Source organism: Podarcis gaigeae (assembly GCF_964106915.1).
Source record: "Podarcis gaigeae genome assembly, chromosome: 17".
Taxonomy (NCBI): Eukaryota; Metazoa; Chordata; class Lepidosauria; order Squamata; family Lacertidae; genus Podarcis; species Podarcis gaigeae.
In genome coordinates, this window is record NC_139694.1 from 20,327,624 (window position 1) to 20,342,306 (window position 14,683).

At 40.8% G+C, this 14,683-nt stretch overlaps 1 protein-coding gene across 32 annotated transcripts in view; it reads left to right on the forward strand.

Moving 5' to 3' along the window:
* Window positions 1–14,683, forward strand: part of PTPRD (protein tyrosine phosphatase receptor type D) — a 1,161,589-nt gene that overhangs the window by 354,145 nt on the left and 792,761 nt on the right. For all 32 annotated transcript variants that reach the window (XM_083718180.1, XM_083718169.1, XM_083718207.1 and 29 more), the window contains one exon: window positions 9,557–9,600. The gene's annotated coding sequence lies outside the window, so the exon portion shown is untranslated. The remainder of the gene's footprint in view (window positions 1–9,556; window positions 9,601–14,683) is intronic.

Consider the following 14,683-nt stretch of genomic DNA (forward strand, 5'->3'; position numbering starts at 1 on the left):
TTACGTTTGCTTCTAGATGCGAACGGGGCTCTGGAACGGATCCCGTTCATATCTAGAGGTACCACTGTATGCTTAGTTGTTAAGGTTTAGACATATAATAAGTTATTGTAAGTTTAAGTTAAGTCTGCTGCAACTGGATTTCTTATGGATAGGGCCAATCCTGAATGTATTGGATTTGTGACCATTATGCTCATTTGCCTTCAATAGCAGTAAATCTCTGCTGGGTGAAATATTAATTGCCTCTGGTCCATTTGGCGGTGCGGGGGGAGGAATCCTCCAACGTCTTTAAGTTTTTACTCTGCTAACTATACATTGGAGTTCTGCTCTGGATCAATATTGAGTAGAATTTCATGACAGTAACAACAGGATGCTAGACTAGATAGGCTTTTGGCCTAATCTAGCAGGCTATTACTATGTTATTATCTACCATCTTTTCCCCCCTGTTGACCATGAACCAAGGAACTTGTGTTTTCCCCTAAGGATAGTGGCAGACCTGGGTACTTCATTCCTTGCATATTCCTTCTTCCCATTCTTATTTGTAACCTGAAATCTATATAGCACCTTAAAAAAACAAAAACAAAATCATTTGGACATTTGGATGTTTGCTTTCCTTCTGCCATATTTCATCTTACACCTGTGCCCAGATGCAAAATCCATGGTGTGCATGCTTCCCCCTTGCTTTGTTTGCCATTGAGCCTGGTGAAGAGAAGTAAAAAATTTGCAAGCTGTTTTATGATATTTTGGTTGGACTAATAATAAATATGTTGTCCAAATATGATTTTTTAAAATCTTACACATATTTTCAGTTCTACTGAAATTGATAGGGCTTATTCTCAAGGAAATCTGCACCAGATTATAGCATAGTGTCATATTTCTATGCAAATTTACCTGTAGGGAAGTCCTATTAAACATGGTGAAGCTTACTTCTGAGCAAATATGTATAGAATGGTGCCATAAGTGACTGAACAATGTTCTGCTGAAAATTGTCATAATGCAAGGATAACACTACAGAAAAGCTTGCAAATCCTGAGCAGAATGTGGCAGCTGCTACAAACTGAACTGCTACACTGCAGTGGTTTAGGACAGTGAAAAAGAACATTGCATCTAATTGAAACTGCAGGAGAAATGTAGGGAGGCAGAATGTAATTACACAAATTGGAATTTGTCCAGGACACCAGGGTTAACATGCCTACTCCTTTTTTAAAAGATGGAAAGAGAGAAAGAAAATGTTTTGATGCTTGCTGATATATTTCACCCACACAGCGTCTCTTAAGCCAGTTGCAAATAATAGGCAACGTGAAGAGAGGAGAGCCTTGAAATTTTCCTTTATAAGGAAATACTGCTCCCTGAAATGTTCTTCCTTAAGGACGGGCTTGGCAAACACCCTCTTTCCGCTAGGTAGCAAAGTGATTAATAAAAAGTTAAGGATGTGGAGGTGCTGCAAATGTATATAGCCAGTTTGAAACCCAGCAAACTGTCGTCAATGTTAATGTGGCAAAAATCAAAATTCCTCATTGGCCATGCAGCTCAATAAGTTATACGGGGCTTTTGTGAGGATTAAATTGTAAACATCTCATGTATATTGATTGATCCTCGAAGAAAGGACAGAATTATGCGTCAAAACAAAAAAAAATTCCTTCCAGTAGCACCTTATAGAATTATGCGTGTTGATGATACTTACTGAAATTGTGAGGTTTATTTTTATCTATTTGCTTTCCAAAATTCATGTTGGATAGAGGATGTATTTTACTATGCAGCTATTCTAATGAGTGTCTATTCCTTGTGGATTTCCTCATATCCATATTAGTTTGATGAGGTGGATAAAGCACAATCCTTACATTAGTGTGTGTGTGTGTGTGTGTGTGTGTGTGTGTGTGTGTGTACACATACTCACTCACTCTCTCAAATGCTTCAAGTCTTTTGTAGGTAGGATTGAGTCATATATGGTTAAATTTAAAGCGATCTATAACTGGCTTGTAATTCATAAGCATCCCACATGGATTTGGGCCTGTATATGTTCACATGAAGGGGACGCAGGTGGCGCTTTGGTCTAAACCACTGAACTTCTTGGACTTGCCAATCAGAAGGTCAGTGGTTTGAATCCCCGTGACGGGGTGAGCTGCCGTTGCTCGGTCCCAGCTCTTGCCAACCCAGCAGTTCAAAAGCACGCCAAAAAGTGCAAGTAGATAAATAGGTACCACTCCAGTGGGAAGGTAAACAGCATTTCTGTGCGCTGCTCTGGTTTTGCCAGAAGTGGCTTTGTCATGCTGGCCACATGACCCAGAAAAACTGTCTGCGGACAAATGCCGGCTCCCTCAGCCTGTAAAGCGAGATGAGTGCCGCAACCCGAGTCGTCTGTGAGTGGACTTAACTGTCAGGGGCCCTTTACCTTTTTTATGTTCACATGAGGCTTCATGCTGTGCAGTAGAACACAGGCCAGAGATGGAAAGCCCAAAAGGGACATCTATGCTGCTATGTGGTTCAGTGGTGACTTCAAGTCAAAGACTGAGTTCTAATTCATTGCTTCTTAGGCCATTGTGGCAGCGATTTTCCTCCTTTTTCTTTCCTTTTGTGCCACTGCCCAAGGTGTAGTAAAACTCGTGGCAGCTGCCAACTGGAGCTGGCTATCCGCCCCCCCCCCAAGAAAAATATATCTCGTGGAATAATAATACTTCAAGACATAATATTGTTTTCCAGGACACGCTTCTCTTGGCTGCCTGGATGGAGGATGTAAAGGAGCATGTGAGTGTGTGGAGAGAGAGAAAAATGCATCCATTGCTTCACTTGCTTTTGTTTCAGGCCCCTCCTATCACTGGCATGGGGTTCCTGGAAGATAACCTCTGGTCTGGGGGGGGGGGAGATTCCCCTGCTTCTTTTCTGCTCAGTGATATTTGTCCTTGGCTTCCTTCAGGCTTCACATGCTTCTCTGAGCCATGTCTTCAGTTCCTCAATGCCCATAAACTTCCTGCTTTTTCTTCAGCTGATCCAGAGCCACACACACAATCTACTCCTTGGCCAGAGCCAAGGGGAGTCATGGCATCTGACAGAACAATTACCTTAGTGTGATGTTGAGTTCCTCCTAGTATCCCCACAGCTCCCAGCAAAAAGTCACAACACTTTGCAGACATTTAACCATTTACCAATGCTGTTTTTCTAGACAAAGAGGTGCTGGAACACACCATGAACTTATCTCTTGTTCTCTTAAATGGGCAATGATGCTCACCTGAGATGTGTCAGAGCTGAGCTATGGTGAGCTCTGGCTGAAAAAAGTGCTTTAAACATTTAAAAAAACAAAATTTTATCTCAGAAACAAAATGGTTTCTCTACACACACATAGTGGAAAGTGACTGAACAAAGTGTGGCAATTTCATACTAAGCCCATTGTCTCGAAATGCCCTTCATGGAAGTCTCAACCAAATTCCCCAACAACATTAAAAACAGATCCCTAATTTTGATTATAACGCGACTTCAATCACAGAGTGTGCATGTTTGTAAGATCGGTTGAGCACCCAATCTGGTATCACTAATGCCTGGGAAATCAAACTGCTTTACATCTTGTAAAAGCAGTTGAAGTTCCACATGTGCTTTGTTTAAGAAGAGGACACTAAGTTCACAGAAAGGACAAGCACAAAACAAAACAAAAACTCTTAGGGGTAAACTAAAGAAAAGAAATTCCCCTCCAGCAGATTCATAGAGATAACTGTGTTATCAGTAGAGATGTGCCTTCCCTAATGCTGAGCGTTACATGACTTGCACTGACAAGATTAGCCCCAGTTGAAATGAGAAAGAAATAAAAAGCAAAGACTCTTTTCCCACCCATGCAATTTGTTGAAGGAGCAACAAAGTAATGTGCTAATGTAACTAAAACGGACTGATTGCATTGCACGTCAAGGCCCCGGCGCACCCCCAAGAATAATAAAAACACATTGATGCAGAATTTTAGGTTAAAGGTTAATAGGCAAAATTTAGGCCACAACTTTATTGACTACAGCAATGTGAGTGGTATTGGCTTTTTTTAAAAAAAGGTAAAGGACCCCTGACAGTGAAGTCCAATGAAGTCCAGTGAACAACTCTGGGTTTGTGGCGCTCATCTCGCTTTACTGGCCGAGGGAGCCAGAGTTTGTCCGCAGACAGTTTTTCTGGGTCATGTGGCCAGCATGACTAAGCCGCTTCTGGCGAACCAGAGCAGCACACGGAAATACCATTTACCTTCCTGCTGGAGCGGTACCTATTTCTCTACTTGCACTTCGACGTGCTTTCGAACTGCTAGGTTGGCAGGAGCTGGGACAGAGCAATGGGAGCTCACCTCGTCACAGGGATTTGATCCGCCGACCTTCTGATCGGCAAGCCCTAGGCTCAGTGGTTTAAGCTTTGGTAACAACTATATCTGACTCCTGCCCACCTTGCAGGAAGTCTAGAAGAGTAAACCACCAACAGAGGGAGCTCCATCGATGGCAACCAACTGAAGCTTGCCCAGGGTTCTCGCTGGGTCCTGGCATGACCCTAGTCCCCCAAGTGGACTTCGGCCGAAATCCAGACCCACGGATTCCTTTACCGGAATACCCTTGTACCTGGAGGGGTAAGTGATGGCCACACCTGCCCTCCCCCACATCTCACTAAGCCAATGCCTAACTGCCAAACCTTGTGAGACAGGGCCTTTTCTGTGGCAGCACCTAACTTACGGAATTCTCTCCCTAGAGAGGTAAGACTTGCCCCATCCCAGATGACTTTTAGATGAGCAGCAATATCATTTTTATTCTTCCTGGTTTTAGTGTGTATGTGTTTGGTGTTATTGCTGTTTAGGGTTTAAGATTAAATCTTTAATGTTAAAAATGTTTGATGATATTTTCAGTTTTGTTATTGTTTCAGCTTTCTGTGTGTGTTTTCTTTTTTGTGTACTACGTCGGTTAGAGCCTGGCCAACTGCCAGAGCTGTATTGAATGCATATCTTTATTGTGAAATGAAATATGTGATGCTTGTCACATTTTAACATGCCTTGGAAACAGCCTTTGCCCATCAGAATCAATTCTGAATGTTGATGTGTGCTTTGATAAAGATGAAATATAGTCATAGAAGTTTTAAGGATTGCATTTTCTCCAAATATATTTATTCTAAAATGGAAATGCAATAAATGTTTTGTATAAATCGCAGTCCTTCTGTGTGCCTTCTATTAATTCAAGAATATGTGTAAAGTATGCATTAGTTTGGCATCTCATGTCTTCCGTTCTCAGCTCTGTTAGAAAGAATTTGATATTCAAAATAACTCTCTAGTAAACTTTTATCTAGTCCCCCCTTGTTTTTCTTCACTGTGTATATTTGACTATAATTGACAAGCTGTTCCAAGGAATTAAATATTCCCCAGCTAGATGGCCTTTGTAAAGAGGAATATCCTTGAAGGTAATCAACAAACTGAAACACAGCATGTTTTCTTAGCTTGTAATTCCTGATAAATCAATACCAGGCAAACACTCTTACTTTAAAGGTTAAATACTTTAAGCCCTTTGGTAGTAATTGAGTGTATTTTCAAGAGAGGTTTAATTTTGATGGGAGTGGGGGTTTTGGTGTGTTCGTCCCACCCCCATCAATTCCAGTACTTCAATCCTCATACTTGTGACAGCGAATATTGTAGATTGCTCTGAAGCAGCTCATACTGGATCCAAATAAATATACACAGATGCTTCTGTTAGAATAAATGCCTCCAAATACAGTGGTACCTCGGGTTACATACACTTCAGGTTACAGACGCTTCAGTATACAGACTCCGCTAACCCAGAAATAGTACCTCGGGTTAAGAACTTTGCTTCAGGATGAGAACAGAAATTGCATGGCGGCAGTGGGAGGCCCCATTAGCTAAAGTGGTGCTTCAGGTTAAGAACAGTTTCAGGTTAAGAACGGACCCCCGGAACGAATTAAGGACTTAACCCGAGGTACCACTGTACTACATCTTTTGGATCTCCAAGTGAGGAAGCTGGTATAATTGTGTGCAATCTTATACAGTCCACTCTAAAAGTCTTGTCTTTTAAAAGAGTTTATTGTTGCAGTAGTTGCAGTGGATTGACTGTCATTCGACTGCCCTGCCAATGTTATTAGACATAGGCCAGGATCCAATGAACTACTTGAGCCATGTCAAAGGCTTGGAGGTGGCCATGACCCAGTGCCAAATGGCACAAGTTTCTCTGCAAGTACTCTGTGGCATGGAAGACTGCTGTTTGCAAAGCATAATTCCAAAACTCGTTGAGTGTACAGAACTAATTATATAGTTCTTTTGATCCTAGTGTCATTTTGCTTCCATTTTGAAAGGTATTATGAGAACAAGAATATCAGATAAAGTTTATTTTGCCTTCCTTGTCTGCAGTATCCTACAAAAAGAGAGAGCGCAAGAGAGAGAGAGAGCTGGGGGAAGACATCTTATGTATTGTGATGTATTTGAAACATACCCAGAATATGCAATACAGTAGATGGCTAAGAATATGTTGTTTCCAATGTTAGGGATTGAATCCTATGCACACTTGGGACCATAGCATCCGACTTGACTTTTAGCAGAGCCAGCCAAACTTTGAGTCAAGGTGAGGTGATTGCCTCAGGTTGCAAGAGCCACAGGGGCAGCCAAACCAGCCTCTGAGAAATATGTCACCCATGGCTGCTGCTACAGGACAGCAACTATGGCAGTGTGTTCCTTGGAAGTCCCTCTGCTGCCTCCTTGGCAGCTCCCCCCCCCCATGCAACCTCTACAGCAAAGTAATGAGCAAAACTATCAGCAGTTAAAAACAAACAAGCAACAGGCCACAAAATCACACAGAAGTCTGCTTTATGTTGTTTATGAACCACCAGAAGCATTCATCTGCCACTACCTGAGTTGTTCAGATTCATGGTGGTCTAGATTGTGACATGGGGAGCATCCGTTATTGTTCTGCTATCTGAGGAGTCCTTGGTGTCAAAATCACGAGCCAGATTTTGGCCACCTTACATTTTGTGCTGGTTCCCTGAGCCACTGGTTTTAATTTAGAAGGTGGGGAGGAGATAACTATGGATTGTATCCAACGGTGGTGTGACCAATCACTCATACTCACTTGGAGGCCTCTGTGTCCCTGAAAACCTTCTCTGGTGTGCTAGGGTCCCTCTGAACAGTGTGCACTGTGTAACAGTGGAGTGCAAAATTGCATGCATGGTGCATTTTGCTTTAACAATCTTCCCTAGTCCTCCTGCTGACCACGCAGATGCTTTTAATTTAAAAGGAACGCATGAGAATAATCTTTTAGAACTATATTCCATTTCCAACCATTCCTCATCCAGAAATGTACTTGCCGAATTAATGCAGGACATGTTTTACACTCGTCAATGTGTTCCATATAGATATTGATCAACAAAGCCAGCAAGAGAAGTTTTGACATATTTGACAAGTGACAAGATCAAGTCACTATACTTAAAGGTGAACTGCAAAGACATTTTAAAAACCCAGATCCTTAGAGGGGGGAAAATCAAAAATCTATATTTTGTGTGCTGCATTGAAATTTTCAAGACGTAACATATATAACTACAGCAATATTTTTTACCAATACAGCAGTTTCATTAGTTGCAAAACATGCACATTGTTTCATTAGATTTAGATGCAACAGTTCAATCCTTATGCATGGTTACAAAAAAAAGTAAGTTCCACTGAGTTAGGCAAATAGTTATCAGTGGTGTAGCATAGGTTGCCAGCTTTGGGAAGAGGGAAGTTGCAGGGCTGAGCCCGTTTACGATTGCTGTATTTTTAGCAACTTTATTGACTCTCCTTTCTGCCCCAGCCACTTAGTGCCAGCAGTACCACCCCATAAGGCCTCACCAGTTGTGGGGAAAATTTGGGTTGTGACCTTGGTATATAAAGGTGATGGCACAGGAAATGGGTAATATCACAGGCAACAAAACACATGGAATGAAATGTATTTGTTTATTATCGTTGTAAAAAATGACTTTTCTATTCCTCAATATGTAAACAAGTCTCAATTTTACAGTAATATGGTGGGAGAATGTTCAGAACGGTATTGCTTTTGCAGTATTTACGAACAAGCTACCTTCCGAAGAATTATTGCAGCAAACATGCAATTGGATAATATATTCAGAAAATGGAATTTTCATATCTCATGAAGTACTGCATTTGTTTTTAAAATCTTGAAATTATTAGATTTGGAACAAATAAACTCATGAGAGCTGAAGTTTTCAATATTTTCAGCTAGAAGGTTTATTCCTTAAATAAAGCAGAATTTATGAACAGTGATAGCTAAAGTAAAAAGTGCAGGAAATAAGGTTATACTCAAGGGAAAGTTATGTTTACCAAATATATGGGGTTTTTTTTTGGAAAACTTTAATTTGGCCTCATAAGATTGCTGTACACAAAAGAGAAGTCAGTATGTTTCTCTGTTAATCAGTTGGCTGCTATTGTCCCCATATACAATTCTCTCACACCCCTTTTTGCCTTTACTTTCATACTGACTCACCTATCTGTTCCATGCATCGAGACTGTGGAACTTGTGTTGTCATACTACAAGTCCCATCATCCTCGATCACTGCCCATGCAGACTTGGGTGATGGGAATTGCAGTCCATCACTGGTAAGGTCAGAGGTTCTCATCATTTCCATATGCTCACACCTTTTGTGGCACAATAAGTTCATTTTTTTGTTATTGTGCAGAAAGTTCATTGTTTCATTTGAAATAAAAACCACGCTCTCAGGTAACTTGCATTGCACTCTCTGTGATAAACACCTGCATCTGTAGCTATATCAGTGCTATTGGGCAGAAAAAAATCTGTTTGAAAGATATTGGTCAGGCCATATGGACAGCTTTTTACTCCAGCAATGGATTTCACACAGGTCTGTCCTGAATCTTTGTGCATAAAATGCACAGATTCAGGCATGACATAGGAGCAGGGTACATGTACCATATTGGCCTGAATATAAGCCTCACTTTCCCCCCAAATTCTGACCGCGAAAAGTTAAAGTGTGGCTTATATTCACGGCCTTACGGTAAGCAGGCAAGAACTCAGGGCAAATAGTGCCAGGAGCACGGCAAAGTGGCCTCTGTCCCATGCGTATTCCCTCTCCTCTCCCCCAAGGCCAGGAAATGAGAGAGAGAGGAAGGCGAAAGGCCACTGGCAACACAGTGCAACCCCCCACCCACCCAACAGGCAGCCAAGAGCACCGAGGAAGGGAGTGGCTTGTATTCGGGTATTTTTCCTTTTTCTCTCCCCCCCCCCAATTTTAAAGGTGCAGCTTATATTCGGGTGCAGCTTATATTCAGGCCAATACGGTACTTTTGTCCAAAAGGAAGAAAAAACTGTAAATAGAAGGGGATGAGAATTACTAAAAAAAAAAAAAAATACAGCCATTGTATCCTTCATTTGGATTTCGTTTGAAATTTTATACTTTTATGGTTTTTATGTTCCCAAGTTACAGAAGACAAGTGGAATTTTTGTTTCATTAAAAAGCAAATAGATTTGTATACAATTCTGATTATTATTGTTAATGAAACGTGATTCAAATACTAATTAAAACAATGCACTTTTTAATTTTCTTTTAGCTCTCTGTCCTGAGACACAACAGCAGGATGTGCCTTGGAGAAGGGTAAGTAACCCAGTTTGATATATGTAAGCGGGCCTCAGGATATGTGTTTAGATTGTCTGTTGATGTATGTGTGTGCAGTAGATACATTTGATCTAGCTACATTGTATAGAGATCATTTTGGGGCACTTTTCTCTTTACCAAACTCTGATACACTTGGTTTGTGTGTGCTTTTGGAGAAAAAAATATTTATATTCAATAACTGATTTCCCAAAATGTGATGCACGCCAGCCATTAAGTCTTCAAGGCACAGAGTGTAGAATTCAAGGATACAACCACAAACAGGATGGCAAGGGGTGGTGGTAATGTGGCCAGGAGTTTATTTGGGCTGTTGCATGTGCAGCCTCCATCCTCCATTTCAAAATTACCACCCTGGAACCTCCTTCTTGCAATAGTTTTCCTTCTAAAAAAGTTCTTCTCCAGGTGCGTAATATAGTTCTAGGCAGACGTAAGTCTCCAGAAAGTCTGGAGAAATTTCTTTTAATACAATGATTGAGGGAAGCAGAGGAAAGGAAGCAGGTGCTTCAGGAAAGTCATTAGGAAAGCTGGGAGGCAAGAAGACAGAATCCTGAGAAGAGGTAAGAATGGTTCTTATTCATAGCCAATCTCCAGCCTCTGTTCAGTGACCATTTTATCTCCTAAATTCCATCCCTTCCGTACAGAACACACAGAGTTAACTTACAGACGTTCCAAAACAATAGCCCTACTTGCAGTTATGTATAAGATAAACAAGCTACAGCTTAGGGCCTACCCTGCTGGGGCCCCCCCAAAAAATAAAGGGGAAAAACTGGATGTACATTTCTAAAATATTACATAAAAAACAAATAAAATAAAACCTACATACAGCAACAGTGTTTTGTGTTGTGTAAGCTCCTATGATGTGAGTGATGGGTCCCAGCTGCTAGCCTGCTTCCTAAAATATCACTGGTTTGCCCATTTCTATATATAGGGTGCCTCCATTCTGCATGGACTTGTTGCATGGCAACAGGTGCAAATGGCTTTAGATACCTATTAGGTCCATAAATTACCATATAGTGTATATTCAACACAAAAAGAGACAATTTGTTGTTGAAAAAGGACAGGTGGACATAGAAAGGGCTCCATTACCTTCAGTAGCTTAGGGCCTCATCAAACCTAAATCCGGTTTGGGCATTCAACACATCCAATATTAATTGTGCGAAGAAGGAAGAAAGGACCGTGTATTTGGGAGGATATCTATGGCAGAGTGAGTGGCCTGCCAGCACATGAAGGTTGCCCTCATGAGGTGGATGAACACTCGGCCCTGGAGGGTTCCAGAATTCATTAGCCTTTCCCACCCAACACACAAGGACATTGTCAAGGAGTGGGCAGCCCAAGGATCATGCAAAATTAACCCGTGCTGCTTTGCTTTCCTGCATCGCCAAATACCATATCATTGCATGGGTTGAATATGATTCCTTTATACACTGTGATGTTTTCACCCAGAGGCATCCTATGTTGGTCATATAGGGTTAACAGACACATCTGTTTTGCTCAGCAAAGCCCCCCCCCCCTCTACCTCTAGTTCATTCAAAGCAAACCAAAGCATCCAAGTGACAAATATTACAGTCTGTCAAGCATTCTTAATAATGCATCTGCAGCATAAAAGCCTAAATATTCATAGTTAACAAAAGTGACCGTGCAACACTCGTGCATTTGAATTTTTGGATTTTTTAAAGGTGGTCAACCAGAAAAATGGTCATTCATCCAAGCTATTACATATATGAATATTTTAATTTATTATGGGTTTTTAATTTTTTTTTTTAATTGAAAGAATGTCACACTTAGAGATTTGTATCACTTATATTTTGGGTTTTTTTAAAAAAAAGAGTGATTGAGAGCGCAAATATTTTATGTTTACTGATCTTAAAGATGCTGTTCAACCCCTGTGTTTCAGGAGTCACATCATCCTTTATTTTTAAGATTTCACTTCAAGTATGTTTACTGGTAAATAACATTTGCGGCTGGAATTTTTCTTGGCCATTGCAGCAGTTACAAATCAAATATTTTCAAACACTTAAATATATGATATGAAACCTGATCCCATGGCAAAAGTAAAAGGCTATTATTAAAAAATTAAAAATCTAAAATAATCTTCTCCGGTTTATAATCATAATGCTGGGAAATTCAATATTTCTGCTCAAACAAAGAGGCTGGTAGACATATTTACAAAAGGCCTTATGATGTTTGCAGTTGACTTTGCAGAAGACAACATTTATAAAACCTTTACAGTCCCTGACAGGTGCCATGAATTCTCCTGAGGATTACTATATTCAGATATTGTCTTTCATTTGAACTTCAAACACACATTTTGCTAGGGAGTGTATTTTAATAGCTTTTGGAAATTAAAACCTTTGTATTTGTGTCATTCTAATATTCTCTATGAATTTACTTTTGGGAAACAAATTGCTGCAAAGCTAAATGCAATTATAATTTTGTTTAAGTAGAAAAAATGAATAAATGTAATAAGGATACACAGGGGAAACTAAGAAACATGAGTAGTTTCTGTGACTGTTTCTTCGAAGAAAGAAACAGTGAATGGGGAAGAGTTGTAGGACTCCCATTTTTTTAAAAAAAAAATGCATGGCAATCTAAACAGAGTTTTCATAAATTTGGAAATCCCAGTTTTACATTACAAGTTGATCCAAGTACAGTCATACCTCGTGTTGCATTTGCTTCAGGTTGAGTGTTTTCAGAGTGCATCCCGCGGCAACCCAGCAGTACCGGAAAGGGTTACTTCCAGGTTTCGCCGCTCGTGCATGTGCAGACGCTCAAAATGACGTCACGCGCATGTGCAGAAGTGGCGAATCGTGACCTGCGCATGTGCAGATGCACAGAAGCAGGTTGCATTCTGCTCATGTTACGAACGGGGCTCCGGAATGGATCCCGTTCGCTGTATTGTTATCCTTATACTAGATCAACTGACGTACTTAAGTGACACTGATTTCAGTGGGGCTACTTCAAGTATGAGCAGTTTGGATCCAACTCTAGATGTTTTACAGGCATATATGAATGATGGTAGACAGATCTTACAGGGCAGGGTGCAATCCACATAGCCCTATTCAGATGATTAAAAAGTGATCCTAGTCACATGATCACTGCCTAGGATTAATTTGCTAATGCTGGCCAAGAAGCTTTGTAGGCTGTGAATTTGAACCATTCTAGTAAAGCAACGTCACTAATGGTAACAGACACATGAATCTCTCAATAGCAAAAGCTTCATCTTGCCTGGTTATCACTTTTGAAGCCTAAATGGGTTAGTACCCACATATTTAAAAAGACTAAATTCTCCTGTGTGAGCCTGCCCATCATTTCAGGCCACCTGGGGCAGTTGTCTCGTATAACCTCCCTCCATCTGAAATGTGGCTGGTGGGAACATATGAGAGGGTCTCCTCTGTTCCTCTGCCTAGCTTGTAAAATCCCTGTCCAGATCATGTGTCTGGCTCTGTTACCCACAACATTCTGTCACTAATTAAACATTCTGGCAACAATTATTTCAGCAGGACTTCAGCATGACCAGGGTTTTATTTCATTAATATTGACTTTTCTCATGTTTGTTGTTTTATAAGGGGAAAAAACAAAACAATCTGCTGCCCTCTGTCAATTTATATGATTTTGTTTTTACCTGATTGTTTTTAGTCTGCTACATAACCCCCCTTGGGTTTTGGACTGAAACAAAAGGACAGGATATTATGGTTAAAAATTAATGAATGAATAATATCAATCATTTCATCCTCATGCAATCGATCACTTCTCCTAAGCACTGGTTCATGACTGAGACTGATGCTCTGGGATCTGCTGCAAATGAAACAGACATCTGGGAGCTTTGCCAGCATATTTTAGCCACCTTATTCTGAAACTTTATGTGCTGGGTGAGCTCTCAGATATAGGAAAGTCTACAGACAGAGATATCATATTTTTAAACACTTGAGATGTGAAGTCTGAGCACTTCACCCAACATAACAATAAAAAGTTATTTGACGAGATTTCCAGAAGACTAGCTGTCGTTATTCTTCCATAACAAACTTATTAAGTGAACTTGGAACATAAGTCGGTATATTCCATCCCAATTCTCATGTTTCTGTTGGACATGGCAATTTTGACACAATCATTTTGAATGGCAGATACATTTGAATGAATCCATTGAAACATAGGATTCATTCTTGTATGGGAACTGCCAAGTCTCACTATATCTGCATCTATACAAGCAATGGTGACCTCAGCATGACTACACATTGGAGGCTGCAAAATGACCCTTTTCCAGCAAGCTGAAAGAGGCATGACTGAGCCATCGTTCCTATGCTTCATACTCTCTTGATTCCTGTCTTACCCTTTTCTCTTATCATTTTTAATTTGCTTCATAAAAAAGCATTGAGAACACATCAATGTACTCCCCTTTCCAAAACCTTTATTCCATGGAAAGGGAGTAAACGATAGGAGAAAGAAAACAAGATTTCTCTAGATGGAATAGCACCATCTTTGAAACTCATCAACAGGTCTCCAGACTGGGGGTGCATCTTAGCCATTGAGGCCAGACTGCGGCCAGTGGTGGCTTTTTATGAGCCCTCTCCAGGCTGCCAAGGCTGGCTAATGTTTCTGCCAGATCAAGCTCCTCCTCTTCACCAGATGGGAAAGGAGAAGAGGGCACTTGGGAGAAGCCTTCACTGCCTTTCCAGTATCCTTGAGTCCATCCCTGCCATTCTTCAGTGTTAACCTAGCAGGGAAGCCAAAGACATCCACTCAGAAATGTCCCACCCCCAAATCTTACCCAGGGAAAGGTGATCCCTCAAACAGACAATGCAGAAAAGGAGAGCCACATGTACAGTAATGAGAGGGGTGGGAAGGAAGGGCCCTTCTTGGCTCTCCAATTAAAATACTGAGAAGAAAATTAACCATGTGACCCATTCCCAGCACACAAGAAGCTCCAGAAGATATGTCTGCAGTCTCCACAATGGCCATGGGTAAAAAGAGCTGAATGACTAAACAAGGAGGCTCAGAAATTACTTTTTTAAAAAAATTAAAAACAAATCAGCTATGTGGTGGGGTTGTCCTAGAATATATTCAGGCC